Source organism: Taudactylus pleione, unplaced genomic scaffold (assembly GCF_031769625.1).
Source record: "Taudactylus pleione unplaced genomic scaffold, aTauple2 ptg000717l, whole genome shotgun sequence".
NCBI classification, from domain to species: domain Eukaryota; kingdom Metazoa; phylum Chordata; class Amphibia; order Anura; family Myobatrachidae; genus Taudactylus; species Taudactylus pleione.
The window spans coordinates 1566803-1571622 of record NW_028285119.1 but is presented as its reverse complement, the minus strand read 5'-3'; the positions used below and the strand labels follow the sequence as shown (position 1 = coordinate 1571622).

At 44.7% G+C, this 4820-nt stretch overlaps 1 long non-coding RNA gene across 1 annotated transcript; it reads left to right on the top strand.

Annotated features, from left to right (window-relative positions):
- Positions 1-436: 436 nt before the first annotated feature.
- On the top strand, positions 437-2962 carry LOC148477424 (uncharacterized). The gene is made up of 3 exons (XR_015872516.1): positions 437-644; positions 2290-2531; positions 2846-2962. It is a non-coding gene; the product is annotated as an uncharacterized LOC148477424 (long non-coding RNA).
- The last annotated feature ends 1858 nt before the right edge of the window (positions 2963-4820 follow it).

Below are 4820 nucleotides of genomic sequence, written 5' to 3'. Positions count from 1 at the left end.
AATGTGCATAAACCTCATTACATACAGTACATCTCTGAATCAGGCTCTGTCTGGTCTCATATAGTTTGGTTACACTCCATAACTCTTAATTCCATTCTATGCAGCAAATGAAATTACCAAAGCGTTTGAATGTGCTATATGATGCATTTAGTTTGTTTTTGATCCATCATAAAATCAAATTGTACATTTCTGAAGTCTTGCAAGCTGCCATACAATATGAATAAAGCTTGTGCTTGTTTTGGTTGAGGCTGGGGGGCTTGTTGTGGCTGTGCTTGTGTGATGCCCCAACACAGACTGTCTGGCCCTAATGGAAGGTCTTGTTTATGTGAAAGAACACTGGCATTGAGGGGGTTAATCATTCCCCTCACATTGTGACATCAGTGGGTAGCAGGAGGGCTTTAGGACTCAGGGGACTCAAACAGAGTGAGGAGCAGGAAGAGCCCTGAGAGAAGGCTGCAGGGGCTGCTGAGTGAGAGCCACGCTGCAGGTGTCAGTCACTCAGATAAGGAGAGCGGGCAGCGAACGAACATACGATGGGCAGGAGCTGTGTCTGTGATACTGCCACGGGCCTGGGACTCAAGGAAGGGGCCAGGACACCAGTTTTAACCAGGAGCCGCAGACATCCAAGACAGCTAATCCTCCGGGTAAGCCACAGAGGAGACCAGCTGAAGGGGGTGGCCAGATAAAACAGAGATAGCGCAAATGGACAGGTGAAGAGCCCTCAGTGCTCATCCCCAATTGTCAGTCCACTAGTTTGTTCCTCACTGAGGAGTGATCCAGCCAACCCTGCACCCAAGGAAAGGACTTTCAGTAACTAGGCAACCAGTATAAGCTATGCTGCAGTATTCAGCCTACCCACTGTAAGGAAGTGACAACTGAACTCATACTCACTACCCTAATCTACAGGGAGATCTGTATAACCTGCAGCACTAATGCTACAGGGAGATTGCCATAACTTGCTATTCTAGTGCTACAAGGAAAACAGCAATAATTGCTACCACATACTTTGAGAACTGTGTTGTCTGCTACCAATACTAGCAGGGAGGACTGCTACATCTGTTTCACAGTTAGCTAAGGCCCTCATTCAGACCCGGACGCAAGTGGCCGTTCGTACGTTGGGCGAACGTAAAAAAATATTTAAATTCAGGCACACACTCGTATTTTCGTTCACATCAAAACATCCTCCCCAAACTCAGGCGACCCCTCCTCTTACTAACGAGCGTGCCAAATAGCGAGCGTACATCCCCGAAGTGGTTTGAAGGGAACGCACGCACTAGTACTACCCGGAAGTTGGACTGTCACATTTCGATTAACTGCTCGTTTATTCTGCCTACCTCCCTCAATCGTAACATGCCAATCAATATATCAATTAGCTTAATTGTTTTTTTTTTTTTTTTTTTTACACAATGCAATAAACTTTATTTATGTCCGTGTTTGTGTTTACCCGCAGAATACGTACGGCTTAAACATCCGCTTTTAATTGTCAAAATACATGTTAGCCCCTATTAAATAATTGTTCTATTTGTTTTTATACCCGCATATTTCCTGGAGTTCATTTCTTTATGTAAATTTGCTTACGCATGTCACTGCATCAAGCCTATCATAAGTCTCCACAGATTTCTGGCCCTGTCGAACACATGACTCATACACTAACCAATAGAATTGCTCCTGTTAATTTCCTAAATACATTAGCCAATCATAAAATTTGGGAGCACTTTATCAAAAATGATTTTTAGGAAAAACTCCATTGCCATCATGAGAGCCTCCGCATTCACCAGGCGCGAGCTGCTGGTGCTTACGGAGGTGATGGATAGGCGGATCACCAGCCAGCCTCCACCCATCACCAACCACGAGAAGCGATCCGCATGTGCGGAGGTTCGGGCCCGCCTGCGCTCCTTCGGCTCACGCCGCTATATCGGGCAGCTGGAGCGCAGGTGGTCGGACCTGCAACGGCGGACGCCCCGCTTGCTGGCATGCTTTCGCATGCAGATCGCTGAAAGTAAGTTTAATGGATTGTGGTTTTCATGTTTGTCTTTGTGGCCCTAACTGCATGGCCCTGTTTTCCCTGTATTTCATATTTATTCATTCTCCTCATATCTGCATGGCCCTGTTTTCCCTGTATTTCATATTTATTCATTCTCCTCATATCTGCATGGCCATGTTTTCCCTGTATTTCATATTTATTCATTCTCATATCATTTTTTTGTTTGTTTTTGGGGGTGCATTTGAAATTGTTTTTGGGCGCGGATTTGTGTGGGAACTAACCACAATTTGTTTCCCATGTTTTAGGGGCCCAGCGAAGACTATGCCGTCAGCGTCCGGCCAGACGACGATCACGGCCACTCTCCCCAACCCCCAGCCAACACTCCAACTCCACTCCTTCCCCTATTCCCCACTCCTCCCCAGCCTTCCTACACCCTCAGCCAGATTTTTCTGGCCTCCTTCCCCTCCGTCCCCATTCCCCCTCTCCTCCAACCACCCCTCTTAGAATGACCCCCTCCCCGGAGCTGTAGCTGGCGTTGGGTCTTCTGGTATGTTTTTTTTTTGCGGTTTTTTATCGTCACAAAATGTTTGTATGTAATCATGTTGTTTTTTTTTTGTGTTTATTTTCCAAAATTTTGTGGTTTTGGGCGATTGCCGTAACCTGTTACTGCTGTTTTCAACATACACATAGCACACCTGTCGGAATTTGGACATAGGCCTTGTATTTTTGCCCTACACCATTTTAGTTTGATGAGTTTTAATGCAGTTTTTTTAAATAGTTTTTTGTGGAGTTTGTTTTTTTTTTTTTTTTAATGTGGTTTCACTATTGTTGTATTAATCCCCACACTTTTCTCACCCACAGAGGAACAGAGGCTTCGGGCCAATTTATCCGCCTGTGTGGCCCAGATGCACACCAATATCATCGGGGTGCTGGTGGTCCTTGACCGTATGTCGGTCCTCCTTAGGGAGTAGATTTTTATTTTTGGCCCATTCTATAAATAAATTGTTTTGTTTGATGTTACGTTCTGGCTCATTCGTTTTTTCAAAACCACATATTGTTTACCCTGACATAAGTAGAGTGTTCCTGCAAGGATTTCAAATTTTTGACAATAAGAGTGTGTGTTGTATTTTTATGTCAAACAGCCACAAGAAACACCTAACAGTACCAATCTGATTTCCCTTTTTTGGTGTAGTCACCATTAGATATTTCTACATTTTACAGGTTCCTAGTTGGTGTGCAAGCAGCTTAGGGCAATATTACGAAGCAAAAGGATTGTACAGGCTTCCTTTTGGTGTTGGTTTGGACCCTGAATAAAGAAAACATTTTTGCTCAATGGCGTCAGTACTGGATTACTCCTTAGTCAAATGTAACGTGTGTGAACCTGGTTACACTTGGTGGTAACGTTCCAAAAAAGGGACAACATTTCACTTGCAAAACATTTATCATCAACATAACTGAAAAATCAAAGTGGTCACTCACAAACAAAACACACAGTGATAATCTCAAATACAACACATACCAAAAAAACCACAGCACAAAAAAAAAAATCAAGAACTGGTTGACGAAGGACCATGCCAACATGATTCCACATATATGGCGTTGCAATAAGGGTTCCAGAATATATCCCCAAAATGTCCACATACAGGTTTTGTAAGGGTAGCAGGAAGTAGTCATCGTTGGAGTGCCAAAGATTATGTTAAAAAACAGAAGATGGAGAAAAAAATTAGCCAAAAATTAGATGTTCTCAAACAAGGTATCAACACTGTTTTTTTTTTCAAATAATTACCTAAAAAATCTGGCCACCACATCATCGCGTATGGCCCCCCCACATACTGACCTCCGACCAACCTCGGGGGGGCCATCCTCAGGTAAGGCATCCTCTGGCTGCATTGGGACCCCACTCCTTATGGCGATGTTGTGAAATATCCCACACAGGACCACAATTTTCGAAACCATATCCGGCAAATACATGAGTTCGCCACCAGAGCGGTGGAGGCATCTGAATCGGCCTTTTAAAAGGCCGATACAGCGCTCCACCACTTGCCTGGTGGCTGTAAGTGCGGAATTATACTCACTTTGTGGCCCTGGTGTGGGAGCCAAATAAGAAGTGAGCAGCCAGGGCGTGCAAGGGTAGCCACTGTCTCCTGTGAAAACGAATAGTCAACATCAGGCTCACTCTGTATGAAGCTTAACATTGTTATGTACTAAAGGTCTCCAGTTACCCAGAAGCCACGCATCACCAGCTTGTAGGTTGGTTAATTTGTGCCATATCCCTGATTGCCGGATGACGAAGGAGTCATGTGCACTTCCTGGTAATTTTGCATTCAGGGACAGGATCTGGAGGGAGGCATCACATACCACCATTACATTGAGGGAGTGATAGTGTTTCCGGTTTCTAAATATTGCCTCCAGCCGTGCTGGAGGCTGCAGTGGTATGTGAGTACCATCCACAACCCCTATGATGTGTGGGAAGCCAGCTATTTGGTAAAAATTGGCCTTGGCCACACTAAGGGCACCCATATCCAAAGGCATTTGAATAAAATGATGGAGGTGCTTGAAAAGTGCCTCCATCACTGCCCTCAGGATCCGGGAAAAGGAGATGCCCGCCACTATTCCCACCATTGTTTGGAACGATCCTGAGGCACAGAAATGTAACACCGCCATAAATTGCGTAAGTGGTGGAATTGCTGTAGGACTGTCAATTTGCCGCTCAAGATCACTCTCTATTAATGAGAGAGTGTCTATGATGATTTTTGGAGGAAGACGGTATCGTCTTAAAACCTCATCATCTGGCATTCCAAAAAGGGTGACACGTGTTCGAAATATCTGGGGCCTT